At 42.5% G+C, this 15,387-nt stretch overlaps 1 protein-coding gene and 1 pseudogene across 5 annotated transcripts in view; one reads left to right on the forward strand and one right to left on the reverse strand.

The window, feature by feature from the left end:
• Window positions 1–15,387, reverse strand: part of DCUN1D3 (defective in cullin neddylation 1 domain containing 3) — a 55,102-nt gene that overhangs the window by 17,177 nt on the left and 22,538 nt on the right. The window contains exon 2 of one of the 5 annotated variants that reach the window (XM_040257563.1): window positions 11,754–11,884. The exons of the other annotated variants lie outside the window; for them this stretch is intronic. The gene's annotated coding sequence lies outside the window, so the exon portion shown is untranslated. The remainder of the gene's footprint in view (window positions 1–11,753; window positions 11,885–15,387) is intronic. 5 annotated transcript variants of the gene reach the window in all.
• On the forward strand, window positions 13,903–15,352 carry LOC120875576 (annotated as a pseudogene).

A 15,387-nucleotide genomic window follows, 5' to 3' on the forward strand; every position in this document is an offset into this window, starting at 1 on the left:
GCCACAGAACTAGAAAAGGTCAGTTTTCATTCCAATCCCAAAGAAAGGTAATGCCAAAGAATGTTCAAACTACCGCACAATTGTACTCATATAACACACCAGCAAAGTAACACTCAAAATTCCCTAAGCTAGGTTTCAACAGTATGTCAACTGTGAAGTTCCAGATGTTCAACCTAGATTTAGAAAATGCAGAAGAACCAGACATCAAATTGCCAACATCTGTTGGGTCATCAAAACAGCAAGAGAGTTCCAGAAAAACATCTACTTGTGCTTTATTGACTACACCAAAGCCTTTGACTGTGTGCATCACAACAAACTGTGGAAAATTCTGAAAGAGATGGGAATACCAGACCACCTGACCTGCCTCCTGAGAAATCTGTATGCAGGTCAGGAAGCAACAGTTAGAACTGGACATGGAACAACAGACTGGTTCCAAATTGGGAAAGGAGTACATCAATGCTGTATACTGTCACCCTGCTCATTTAACTTATATGCAGAGAACATCATGCAAAATGCAGGGCTGGAAGAAGCACAAGTAGGAATCAAGATTGCTGGGAGAAATATCAATAACCTCAGATTGAAGATGACATCACCCTTATGGCAGAAAGTGAGGAACTGAAGATCCTCTTGTTGAAAGTAAAAGAAGAGAGTGAAAAAGCTGGTTTAAAACTCAATATTCAAAAAACTAAGATCATGCCATCAGGTCCCATCACTTCATGGCAAATAGATGGGCAAACAATGGAAACAGTGACAGACTTTATTTTCTTGGGTTCCAAAAGTCACTGTGGATGGTGACTGCAGCCATGAAATTAAGGATGCTTGCTCCTTGGAAGAAAAGCTATGGCAAACCTAGATAGCATATTAAAAAACAGAGACATTACTTTGCTGACAAAGGTCTGTCTAGTCAAAGCTATGGTTTTTCCAGTAGTCACTGGGCCTTAGAAAGCATCACTACAAACAAAGCTAGTGGAGGTGATGGAATTTCAGTAGAGCTACTTCAAATCCTGAAAGATGATGCTGTGAAAGTGCTACACTCAATATGCCAGCAAATTTGGAAAACTCAGCAGTGGCCACAGGACTGGAAAAGGTCAGTTTTCATTCCTATCCCAAAGAAAGGCAATGCCAAAGAATGCTCAAACTACCACACAACTGCACTCATCTCACATGCTAGTAAAGTAATGCTCAAAATTCTCCAAGCCAGGCTTCAGCAATACGTGAACCGTGAACTTCCAGATGTTCAAGCTGGTTTTAGAAAAGGCAGAGGAACCAGAGATCAAATTGCCAACATCTGCTGGATCATGGAAAAAGCAAGAGAGTTCCAGAAAAACATCTATTTGTACTTTATTGACTATGCCAAAGCCTTTGACTGTGTGGATCACAATAAACTGTGGAAAATCCTGAAAGAGATGGGAATACCAGACCACCTGACCTGCCTCTTGAGAAATCTGTATGCAGGCCAGGAAGCAACAGTTAGAACTGGACATGGAACAACAGACTGGTTCCAAATAGGAAAAGGAGTACATCAAGGCTTTATATTGTCACCCTGCTTATTTAACTTCTATGCAGAGTACATCATGAGAAACGCCGGACTAGAAGAAACACAAGCTGGAATCAAGACTGCCGGGAGAAATATCAATAACCTCAGATATGCAGATGACACCACCCTTATGGTAGAAAGTTAAGAGGAACTAAAAAGCCTCTTGATGAAAGTAAAAGAGGAGAGTGAAAAAGCTGGCTTAAAGCTCAACATTCAGAAAACGAAGATCATGGCATCCAGTCCCATCACTTCATGGGAAATAGATGGGGAAACAGTGGAAACAGTGTCAGATTTTATTTTGGGGGGCTCCAAAATCCCTGCAGATGTTGACTGCAGCCACGGAATTAAAAGATGCTTACTCCTTGGAAGAAAAGTTATGAGCAACCTAGATAGCATATTCAAAAGCAGAGACATTACTTTGCCGACTAAGGTCCGTCTAGTCAAGGCTATGGTTTTTCCTGTGGTCATGTATGGATGTGAGAGTTGGACTGTGAAGAAGGCTGAGCGCCGAAGAATTGATGCTTTTGAACTGTGGTGTTGGAGAAGACTCTTGAGAGTCCCTTGGACTGCAAGGAGATCCAACCAGTCCATTCTGAAGGAAATCAACCCTGGGATTTCTTTGGAAGGAATGATGCTAAAGCTGAAACTCCAGTACTTTGGCCACCTCACGTGAGGAGTTGACTCATTGGAGAAGACTTTGACGCTGGGAGGGACTGGGGGCAGGAGGAGGAGGGGACGACCGAGGATGAGATGGCTGGATGGCATCACGGACTCAATGGACGTGACTCTGAGCGAACTCTGGGAGTTGGTGATGGACAGGGAGGCCTGGCGTGCTGTGATTCATGGGATCGCAAAGAGTCGGACACGACTGAGTGACTGAACTGAACTGAACTGTATGAATGTGAGAGGTGGACCATAAAGAAAGCTGAGTGCTGAAGAACTGATGCTTTTGAACAGTGGTGTTGGAGAAGACTCTTGAGAGTTCCTTGGACAGCAAGATCAAACCGGTCAATCCTAAAGGAAATCAGTCCTGAATATTCATTGGAAGGAGTAATGCTGACGCTGAAGCTCCAGTACTTTGGCTACCTGATGCGAAGAACTGACTTACTGGAAAAGACCTTGCTGTTGGGAAAGATTGAAGGCAGGAGGAGAAGGGGACAACAGAGGATGAGATGGTTGGATGAAATCACTGATTTGATGGACATGAATTTGAGCAAGATCTGGCAGTCGGTGAGGGACAGAGAAGCCTGGCATGCTGCAGTCCATGGCGTCACAAAGAGTCAGGCATGCTTGAGTGACTGAACCGAACTAAATTTTGTCCCTAATCTGGGGCAATCTTCCAGTCAGTTCCAAATTTCATTCCCTTTCCACTAGATTCCAGGTGTGTAGATCTGGAGAAAGCCAGGATTTCTAACTTGGTACTGATTTACACTCATCTAATGCAACTACTTTCCCAGTAGTCCTCCTGCTATCCCTCTGAATTGGATAGCCTCAGCACAATCTGGGCTCCCCAGAACCAAATTTCATTACTAACAGAATATCATCATTAATTAATTCCACTTTTCATTGTCAGTATATTGTAAGAGCTACAGTGAAGTGTAACTCTAGGAAATAATTACTGCCATTTCATAGGAAAAGAAATGTAAGTATACAGAGGTCAAGCAGCTAACTAGAAAAGGAGAAACTGGAGCAGAGTAATTAACAGGATGAGCTCCATAAGCAGACGAACCTGTATCTGAATCATGGTGATGCACCAAGTTTGTGACCGTCAGCATATAACTTTAAAATGGGACAGGTGTACCTCATGGACTGGTGGATAGAGGAAATGAGGTGTCCCATGTAAAATGCTCTGCCCTAATACCTGACTCATAAAAAGTATTCGGTAAGTGTTAGCTTTTATTGTAATTGTTATTACCAGAAAGCTGGTGACAGGATCAAGCTTCTCTTTTCCTCAAAAAGTGCTCTTGTCAGCAGCCAGGCCAGGTCTCCTGGGGCAGTTCAGGAATGCTGATGTCCCAAATGCCCACAGTAGCTCTCCTGTTCTTGCAGTAAGTGACTCTGGTCTCCTATTTCAGCTAAAGTGGCATACACGAGTGAAACGGAGTGACAGACAAGAAGGGGTGGAAAGAAAGGAAAGGCAGGAAGAAGAATAAAGGGAGAAAAAAAGCTACAAACCAGGAAACATACTTCTAGGCATAGCTTTGGGGGTTTATTTGAAAGATCAAAGGCAGTAACTGCTTAGTTTATGTTGGACCAAGATAAGCCTCCAGCTTTTCTCCTCCAATCTCAGCTCTAACTGCTTCTGCCTCTCTCCTTCTCTGCATCAGCTTCCAGCCTCCCTCCTCTCCTGTGGCAGACCCAGCTGCTATTCCTGGGGATGGGCTTGGTTGCTTGCTTGGCCCCAGGTCTGGAGCTCACACTGCTGGGCGAAGGGCAGTCCCAGAGATCATGGTCCCAGTGAATGCTCTGACTCCACAGACAGCCAGAGAAGGGAGATCAGGAAAGTGTTTCTAATTCTTAGGCAGCTGCATGAAGTGACAATCAGGCAAGTCCCTGTATTCTAGGACTTACAGTCTGCCTTTGAAACAGAATCACCCCTTATGGACAGAAAGACCATGAAGGGCTAAACCACACAAAGACGAATAGAGACAGCTTAAGGAGAGAGGAGTATGAACCAGTGTTATGGAAAGGGAGGTGGAGGGACTAATGAAGAGGAATTGGTATTTGTTATATGCTTCATATACATCATCATCTTCAAACTTCACAACAATCTATGATGTCAGAGGTCTTACAGATTAGGGAACTGAGGTTTCTTAACCACTAAGCGATAGGACTAGGAAATAAAATCAGTTTGTCAGGCTCCAAAATCTACTCAATGGGAAAATTTCACAGAGATGATGAGTCTTGTTCTGGTCCTTCAGTGACTGGGAGCATAAAAGTGGAAAGGAAAGAGGCAAATGGTCGATCTGGTTGGTCTAGGTTGAGAAAGGATTTTAAAATGTTTATTAATAGCAATAATCTTTTAAGTTGGTTGCATGTAGTGAGGAGACTGACATGAATTATCACTTTTAACCAATTACAACTCTATGAGGAAGAAAATATAATCTTAACTTTACAGGGGAATAAACTGAACAAAGTTTAAGGGATTTGGCCTGAGGTCACACAGCCAATCTATAAACGTAAGGGATTCAAACCCAGGAGTCTGATTCTAAACTCATCATATTACATCACTGGTCTCACTACTTACTGTTCTTCACTATGCTGTTCCAGGTGGCAGAGTGGTAAAGAATCTGCCTGCCAATGCAGCAGACACAAGACACAGGTTCAGTACCTGGGTCAAGAAGATCCCCTGGAGTAGGACACGGCAACCCACTCGAGTATGCTTGCCTGGAAAATTTCATGAACAGAAGAGACTGGTGGGCTACAGTTCATGGTCGCAAAGAGTCAGACACAATTGAGCAACTGAGCATACACACATATGCCAGGATATACTCTTCCCCTAAGGAGACGATAGAAGAAAAAATACATTATCAATACGTGATTGTACTCCAGAGGTACTGAATCAGTAGGATCAGAGTAAAGTCTCAGGAAGCCTTCAGTTCTGGTCTGGGATGTCCCTAACTGACGTATGTCCTTGAACAAGTCTCTTAACCTCTCTGAGTTTCTATGTTCCCAACACTAAAATCCTCTGAAGTCTAACATTCTGGGACAACCTTTACTTTTTGACATGCAAAGAGGCTGAAGTTCTAAATTTGCAAGCCTTCTGAGGACAAGGCTTTTGCCTCCTCAGTGAACAGCTTTCATACTTCTGCCCAAGCCTACTAGAGCCAAAGGAAAATGGGAAAGTCAGTCTATTCCAATCTGAACAAGAGGTGAGAGGTGACACTGTTTTTGCAGCCTTCCCTCTCCTAATCATCTTAGTTTGACCTCTGCAGGCTAAGAAAAAGGCCCTGACATAAAATATATGGATTTCCCAGGTGGCGTTAGTGGTAAAGAAACTGCCTGCCAATGCAGGAGATGCAAGAGATGTGGGTTCAACTCCTGAGTGTGGAAGATCCCCTAGAATAGGAAATGGTACCCCACTCCAGCATTCTTGTCTGGAAAATTCCATGGGCAGAGGAGCCTGGCAAGCTAGTCTAGAGGGTTACAAAGAGTCAAACACAAGACTAAGAATGAGCACAGGTGATATGGAAAATAGAGCAAGCAAGCTGGTTCATTGTTGTACCTGGTTTGGAGTTTTAAAAAAACGAGGCAAATGCTGGTACCAAAAGCCAATGTCAGCAAGGCACCTGAGGTCTACTCTGATGACTTCTTTGAAAGAAGGAAATGATCCAGTCCACCTATCCCATTTGTTCCCACCTAGAATCTATTCAGAAGCAAGAAGCCACTAGCAACTGTTAGTGCTTTTACATATTACAGCAGTAAGAAACCCATCTTTCCAACTTTCATCCAAACAATTTGTATAGCTAATTCGGCACATGTTTTTACTTCTTACTATATATGCCATACACCCAGCTGCCAGGGGCTGAAGCAGCTATAGTGGCAAAAGCCATCCCCTTGAGGAGTCTCAAAGCAAGACCACAAGAGTCTCTTGATACCAGCTGGCAAATGTAGATGCTGAATGACCTGAGAAACAGTCGGGAAATGGGTAGTATCCATTTCTAAACTACCTCTTAGAAAGTAAACTTGCAAAAATAAAATACAAGGAGGAAAGACTGGAGGGAGTATTTTAAAACACAAGCTCTTCTGCTTTCTGTCATTTGGAACTTACAAGATCACCTTTGGAGATTAGGTCTTACCTAGAGCTACTTGGGAGAAAAAGCTGTTCCCTCTGCCAAAGCAAATGAGGCGTGTCTGCTATTTTCATGCTTTTAAGACTTTTTGTCCTAAAATGTACTGCAAGCTAAGACAGCAGTTCCAGTTAGGGATGGGTAGGAACACATGACTTTCTAAATCCACCAATCTCAAAACTACAAAAAGAAGAGGGGGATGGGGGAAAACAGGGAGGAAGGAAGGGAAGATAAATTTTTTTAAAAGAAAATAAACCAATTGGTTATATTTCTGTAAAATAATCTTAGGTCACAGGACTAAGACCAGTTAGCTTTGTACAAAATAATTTCTCTCTTCTTTTTGAAGGATTCTTAATGTTCCTTACCTTGCATACTTCAAATATACTGAGAATATATATGCAGTTGAGGTCTGAGGACTGAGGCCACTGTGGGCTGGCCAGAACAAATACTACTTGCCAAATTCAACAAAGTCAATACATACATATTATAAAGTTCCCAAATACCAAAGAATCAAGCATTTTTGGTCTCTGGGTTCAAGAGCTGCTACATATTTAATCCCACATGACTCAAAATAACCAAAAAAAGAGCTGAATTATTTTAGTGACCCACACTTGGAATATTTTTGCTGTCACCACTGATCTGGACAAGTCTGACTGTACACTTATGTGCAAAGTGGACATCATAAGGGGCATCAGATTTCTAAGCTGGTCACTCTCTGTGTTTCTGCACCAGCTTTTTCATTAGCTAAATTTACTGTTTATAGAGGGTCGTCTTGGGTTTATGTTTCATCAATTCAATTCAGTCACTCAGTAGTGACCCCATGGACTGCAGCACTTCAGACTTCCCTGTCCATCACCGACTCTCAGAGCTTACTCAAACTCATGTCCACTGAGTCAGTGATGCCATACAACCACCTCATCCTCTGTCATCTTCTTCTCCTCCCACCTTCAATCTTTCCCAGCAGCAGGGTCTTTTCTAATGAGTCAGTTCTTTGCATTAGATAGCCAAAGTATTGGGAATTTCAGCTTCAGCATCAGTCCTTCCAATGAATATTCGGGACTGATTTCCTTTAGGATAGACAGGTTGGCTCTCCTTGCAGTCCAAGGGACTCTCAAGAGTCTTCTTCAACATGACAGTCCAAAAGCATCAATTCTCTGGTGCTCACAGTTCAAAAGCATCAATTCTTTGGATCTCCTTGCAGTCCAAGGAACTCTCAAGAGTCTTCTCCAACACCATAGTTCAAAAGCATCAATTCTTCAGCTTTCTTTACAGTACAACTCTCACATCCATACACGACTACTGGAAAAACCATAGCCTTGACTAGACAGACCTTTGTTGGCAAAGTAATGTCTGTGCTTTTTAATATGCTGTCTAGGTTGATCATAGCTTTCCTTCCAAGGAGCAAGCGTCTTTTAATTTCATGGCTGCAGTCACCATCTGCAGGGATTTTGGAGCTCAAAGAAATAAAAGTCTATCACTGTTTCCATTGTTTCCCCATCTATTTGCCATGAAATGATGGGACCGGATGCCATGATCTTAGTTTTCTGAATGTTGAGCTTTAAGCCAACTTTTTCACTCTCCTCTTTCACTTTCATCAAGAGGCATTTTATTAGTTCCTCTTCACTTTCTGCCATAAGGGTGGTGTCATCTGCATATCTGAGGTTATTGAAATTTCTCCTGGCAGTCTTAATTCCAGCTTGTGCTTCATCCAGCCCCGCATTTCACATGATGTACTCTGCATATAAGTTAATAAGCAGGGTGAAAATATGTAGCCTTGACGTACTCCTTTCCCAATTTGGAACCAGTCTGTTGTTCCATGTCCAGTTCTAACTGTTGCTTCTTGACCTGATGTTGCTCCATGGTACCACGATAAATAGCCTGACCGCTATACTCTTTAACTCTGATTTTAGCTTGTAGCTCATCCTCAGAATACAGGTCTCATTACGTCACACTGAAGGTAAAACCACTGGTTAGGCACCAACTGCCTGCTTCCAGATAGCATATGGTACCAGCCATCCCAGACATCTACCAGATAATTTACATTTACTAGATAATCATTCCTCAAACACCCAATCACCACATCAACTGTTCACTTTTCAGTCACCTGTAGAATTCAGTAGTTACTGATGAAAAATAGTTAACTGGAGTTGAGATATGGTCTTTGTATCTAAGAAAGCCAAGAAAGGAAACTATGAAATGAGTCAAAAGATGAGAAAGGAATCCAATATAAAGATGATAAATGACTGCATCCAACTGTCTTCTTAGACGGGCACCTGAATGACCACAAATATACAAATGTAGTTTCTAGAGCCACATTTCTTCTAAACAGCTCTCATGTTCATCACATGGTAACAAAGGTGATGTTTGCTAACATTTAAACATTTGCTGAGTCTTAAAAAAAAAAAAAATCCAAATTCATTAAGGCCACATTTATCATTTTTCAGAGCTCCATGATGGAAGCTGATTGCTAAAGCTTAGTAGATAAGAAAAGGAAGAGGGACAGAAAAAAGTTCTCTATAATAAAAGAATATCTTTTTACAATTCTATCAGCAAGCCGGTCAGAGAAGTAAGACCACTAAGGCTTTCTTTCCCACTGCAAAATTCAAAAACATTACACAGTCATTCTGTAAAGTTTAGAAAATATGGAGTAGCATAAAGAGAAAAAGTCCCCTAGTACTCCACCACCTGCTGCTTCCCAGGTGGCTCAGTGGTAAAGAATCCTCCTGCCAATGTAAGAGACTCTGGTTCGACCCATCTTGGGAAGATCTCCTGAAGAAAGAAATAGCAACCCACTCCAGTATTCTTGCCTGGGAAATCCCATGGAAAGAGAAGCCTGGGAGGCTACAGTTCATGGGGGTCCCAAAAGAGTTGAACACAACTTACCGACACAATCCTTCCACCTAAAGTAGTATTTTGGAATGTATCCTTTCAGTGGTCTATATAAGCATATAGGTGGCACACATAAATAAGCACATGCATGTTCACAGTACACATATCCAACTTTTAAACAAACTGAGTCATAATGTACATTCTATTTTGCAAACTGTTTTGAAAACACTTTTTCATATAAATCTTTCCTCATCAAATGCTTTAAAAGAGCTGCAAATCAATGGCTATACTACCAAGACTGTGACAGTATTACCACTGATACACCAGCTATTTCACATGACCCATGAACTATTTATTGCCTACGACTTCAATCTGTCTAAAATTTGGTGCTACACTGCAGAAGGGTTGCAGAAAGGTTGAGACTCTCTGTTAAAACATTTAATTGCCAGATATGTCTTTCATTGATAATTTGACAGTTTAAACTCTAATGGTTGGACATTTAGTTTGCTTCCAACAGTTCACTATTATAAACAATATTGGGATAATAAACAGAATATGCAGCTAAAATTCAGCTCCTGAGAATAAACTCCCAGAAGTGGAACAACAGATCAAAGACTATGCAAAAACATATTATACTTGTATGTGTCTGTGTATGAAAAGTGAAAGTATTAGTCACTCGGTGTCCGCCCCTTTGCAACCCCGTGGACTGCAGCCCAAGTGCCTCTGTCCACAGAGTTCTCCAGGCAAGAATACTGGAGTAGGTTGCCATGCCCTTCTCCAGCAGATCTTCCTGACCCAGAAATTGAACCTGGTTCTCTGGCAATGCAGAAAGGTTCTTTATCAGCTGAGTCACCATATAAAATCAATCTAAATTCAAAAAAAGTAGTGTCAACTTATATAATGGGACTGTACTGGGAGTGAGTATTTCTTCCAACATCACCTGGTAATATTTGTCAACTAATTCAATTTCTTAAAAAAAAAAAAAAAAACCAACATACCTTACCAAAATTACTTGTAGACATATTTTAGGAAAAATATCAAACTGACAGAGGAGGATGGAAAACATGAGTGACCATTTGCTTCATTATAAATTGCATCAAAACATTGACAAATTCAACAATTTTAGCTCCAAGGATTTCAAGACAGTACTGTTAAATGATGGAGTGGGGTGCAGAGCAGGGAACAGAAAGAGATTAATCATGTTTCAATAATATCTAAATTCCCCTGATTTATTCTTTCAAAAGAAAATGAACCTTTCCCCATGTCCCATACACACACAAAAAAGACAGAGACCATCTAATGAATAACAGTCTAATGATAATAATAAATCTAATGAGTAATAGTCCCCTTATCATAAGTTGAAACTCCAATATTTTGGCCACCTCATGCGAAGAGTTGACTCATTGGAAAAGACCCTAATGCTGGGAAGGATTGGGGGCAGGAGGAGAAGGGGACGACAAAGGATGAGATGGCATCACCAACTCAATGGATATGGGTTTGGGTGGACTCTGGGAGTTGGTGATGGACCGGGAGGCCTGGCGTGCTGCGATTCATGAGGTCGCAAAGAGTCAGACACAACTGAGCAACTGAACTGAACTGAATGGAACTATCATAAGTTTACCATTGGGGGTAGGAGGGTCTGACCCATGGACTTGAACCTGAGTGAATCACATGCCCAGGGAGCAAGAATTTCATTCAAAATGGAACTATGGTGCACTTGAAATGATTAATAGTCTGGATTCAGACCACAGACTTAATATATGGCCTTTTAGCTTTAGATTGGATCAAAGGATTGTAGCAGAGACTCATCTGCTCCCCAAGCACCCAGGTTCTTCATCAGTTGGCCACTCAATTTTCTTCACTAGAAAGATCCAATTCCCTCACTCTTAGTCATGTATGTTGGGTAGGGCTGATAATGAACTATGTGACTCAAGCCCACCAAAGTCTCCCTATGTCCTTGGCTTTCAACAACTGGGTCAGAAATATAAAGGAGACCTAAGTCAGACAAAGTGAATCTTAGCACTAAAAGCAAAGAAGGTTGGAGCTGCTTTGGTCTTCTTATCAGAAAGAGCACCAAAGAAAATAATAATGCCTATCCAAGGGTCACTGTGAGGGTTAAACTGTCTCTTCTTATCAGATGGGTCTCAATTTAAATGCGTGTAAGACACAAGAATAAAACCAGTGCCAAGAGACAAAATCAGTTTTAAAGACATTATTTGAACCCAGAATCCAACTGTACCTAAAGTCAGATCAAAGCCTGGACCTCACAGTTATATGAGCCAATTAATTCTCCTTTACCATAAGCCAGATGCCAGTTTTCCTGTCATAACAGAAACAGTCCCAACCAAGACACAACTATGTCACTCAGATCTACTCACAGAGCAAAGAAACAGAAGATCTGATACCATGGTCAGAGACCAACTTAGCAGGCCACAATTTCCACCAAATATATCAAGAGACTTCTTAGTTGAACACTAGGACCAATGATCCCAAACTTGAGCAAATTGTAAAATCTCATGACAACTGGGTGGACCATGAGGATGCTATTTGAAAGATGACATGACTAAGAGAAAAAGAATCTTTCTTGCAATTCTTACCATCTTAAGCCTCGTTCAAGCAAAAGTACCACAGAGCACTTTCAGCTGCTTTATCCTATTGTGTATGCTTCTGTCATCTTCACATTTCCAAGGAAGAACCTCCTCCCAGCACTCAGACACCATGTGAATGACTGCAAAGTAAAAACTCCTGTAAGTCTTTCCCTATGCAATAACATGATCAATCTTCTGACTAACATAGGCTACTGGATCTAAACCACATCCTATGAACTGAAAGAACAGACCTGACCATAACTTTGCTACTCTCTTGGTTTCAATTACTATTGTGGAAACAATTTCTCTTCAGTGTCAAGTACTAAAAAGTCTATTTAGAAAGTATTCAGGTTTTGAAGACAGTGATAGGAAATGCTCACATTAGTGTGTCTTTATTGGAAATATATTCCCTGTAGGTTGAAACCTGAGGCCCCAATGTTTGGACGTTTTTTTCTTTTTTTGGTCAAGTTACTTATTTCACAAATGTGCACTCATATGGCATGAGACCAAAGGGTACATTAATGAGGGTAAAGATAAGCAGATAATTAAATAAAAAATATTGGAGACTGGAATGCACAAGTAGGAAGTCAAGAGATCCGTGGAGTAACAGGCAAGTTTGTTCTTGGAGTGCAGAATGAAGCAGGGCAAAGGCTAACAGAGTTTTGCTAGAGAAGGCACTGGTCATGGCAAATACCCTCTTCCAACAACACAAGAGACAATTCTACACATGGACATCACCAGATGGTCAATATCAAAATCAGATTGATTATATTCTTTGCAGCCAAAGATGGAGAAGCTCTATACACTCAGCAAAAACAAGACAAGGAGCTGACTGTGGCTCAGATCAAGAACTCCTTATTGCCAAATTCAGACTTGAAATAAGTAGGAAAAACCACTAGACCATTCAGGTATGACCTAAATCAAATCCCTTATGATTATACAGTGGAAGTGACAAATAGATTCAAGGGATTAGATCTGACAGACATACTGCCTGTAGAACTATGGACAGAGGTTTGTGACACTGTACAGGAGGCAGTGATCAAGACCATCCCCTAGAAGAAGAAATGCAAAAAGGCAAAACGGTTGTCTGAGGAGGCCTTACAAATAGCTGAGAAAAGAAGAGAAGTGAAAGGCAAAGGAGAAAAGGAAACATATATCCATTTGAATGCAGAGTTCCTAAGAACAGCAAGGAGAGAAGAAAGGCTTCCTTACCTATAACCTTACCTACTTCCTGAGAAACCTGTATGCAGTCCAAGAATGGACTGGTTCCATATTTGGAAAGGAGTACATCAAGGTTGTGTATTGTCACCAGACTTATTTAACTTATATGCAGAGTACATCATGAGATGTACTTGTGCTGGATGAAGCACAAGCTGGAATCAAGACTGCCAGGAGAAATATCAATAACCTCAGATATGCAGATGACACCACCCTTATGGCAGAAAGCCAAGAGAAACTGAAGAGCCTCTGATGAAAGTGAAAGAGGAGAGTGAAAAAGCTAGCTTAAAACCCCAAATTCAGAAAACTAAGATCTGGCATCTGGCCCCATCACTTCATGGCAAATAGATGGGGAAACAATGGAAAAAGTGACAGACTTTACTTTCTTGGGCTCCAAAATCTCTGCGAAAGGTGACTGCAGCCATGAAATTAAAAGACACTTGCTCCTTGGATGAAAAGCTATGACAAACCTAGACAGCATACTAAAAAGCACAGACATTACTTTGCTGACAAAGGTCTGTCTAGTCAAAGCTGTGGTTTTTCCAGTTGCCATGTACGGATGTGAGAGTTGGATAAAAGGCTGACTGCCAAAGAATTAATGCTTTTGAACTGTAGTGATGGAGCTTCCTGAGAGTCCCTTGGACTACAAGGAGATCAAACCAGTCAATCCTAAAGGAAATCAGTCCTGAATATTCGTTGGAAGGAGTAATGCTGAAGCTGAAGCTCCAATACTTTGGCCACCAGATGAGAAGAGCTGACTCACTGGAAAAGACCCTGATATTGGGAAAGACTGAGGGCAGCAGGAGAAGGGGATGACAGGAGGAGATGGTTGGGTGGCAACACCAACTCAATGGACGTGAGTTGGAGCAAGCTCCGTGAGATAGTAAAGGACAGGCAAGTGTGGCATGCTGTAGACCATGGGGTCGCAAAGAGTTGAATAGACTGAGCAACTGAACTGAACTGAACTGAACGTTCATTTACAATGCTTTCTATTAAAACTTTGCCCTAACACACAGGATCCTCTACCATGGCAGCGGCAGTGCTGTGGGCAGGCTGGTGCCGCTGCCCACAGAGATATTTTGGCAGTGGAGTCCATCTCCTGTCCAGCCACAATCTAGGGATGCTACCCCATGGTACCTACCAGCTGCCCAGCCGAGGGGAGAGCTAACCCTGTCCAAATCCTATTCCTTCCTCTGGAAACAGAAAAGGGTTTCTCTCCAGTTTGCTCAATAACATCAAAGAGGAATTAGCCAAAAACAAAGAAATGAAACAAGTATAAAAAAGTTCTGAAACAAGGCCAAGAAGCTGGAAGAGTCACATGCGTTCCAGGAAGCCAGGAGGAAATACAAAACCACTGAACTGAAAACCCAGAGGACGAGTGAGGTGATCAGGAAGAAGCTAGGGGAGATTATGGGCACTGTCAAAGACAGTCTTGACAAAGTCAATAAAAGTGACCTTGGCAGAAATATCAAGGAGAGTGTAGAAGAAGCAGCCAAGACCGCCAAGCAATCTGCCAAGTCGGTGTCCAAAGGTGGGGAGAAGCTCGGCTGGACCACTGCCTTCAAAGTCCTCTCCCAGGGCGTGGAGTCTGTCAAGGAGATCGACGAGAGCATCCTGGGACAGACCAGACCCTACCAACAGTCTGAACGGCCCTTGAAAAGGAAGGAATCCGATGGAGAAAAATTCAAGGAAGAGAAAATGTTTGAGGGCAGCAAGGAGGCAATGGGGGTGGTGCTACACAAGGACTCCAAGTGGTACCAGCAGTGGAAGAACTTCGGGGACAACAATGTGTGTTCAATCGGTTCTTCGAGATGAAAATGAAAGATGAAGAGAGCGACGACGACTTCATCTGGGAGACCCACATACTGACAGACAAGATCACAGGCTTGCTGGGAGGCCTGTTCTCAAAGATGGAGATGTCAGAGGTGCTCACAGAGATCCTGCGTGTAGACCCTGCTATCGATAAGGACCGCTTCCTGTAGCAGTGCGAGAACGACATCATCCCCGACATTCTGGAGGCCATGATTTCCCAGGAGCCTGACATTCTCAAAGACTGGTGCTACGAAGCTGTCTACAGCCAACTGGCCAACCTGATCCAGCAGGCCAAGGGTCTGGCCCTCCAGTTGCACTCCCGTATTGTGGACACTGACAACATCGATATGGCCATGGGCATGATAATGGAGCAGGGGTCTGTGCTGATCATCACCTTCCAGGCCCAGATGGTGATGGTGATCAAGAACTCCAAAGGCAAGGTGGTCTATGGTGACCTGGAGACGGTACTGCAAATGCTGTACGTGTGGACGCTCTGCCAAGACAAGGACGAACTAAACCCCTATGGGGCAGGGCAGCTCCTGGACATCTCAGCCTCCAGCACAGAGCAGGTCCTCTGAGCACGGCGGCCACACCTGGGCCCTCTGGGACTGAC

The sequence above is a fragment of the Oryx dammah genome, unplaced genomic scaffold (genome assembly GCF_014754425.2).
Source record: "Oryx dammah isolate SB20612 unplaced genomic scaffold, SCBI_Odam_1.1 HiC_scaffold_2, whole genome shotgun sequence".
Lineage (NCBI taxonomy): Eukaryota > Metazoa > Chordata > Mammalia > Artiodactyla > Bovidae > Oryx > Oryx dammah.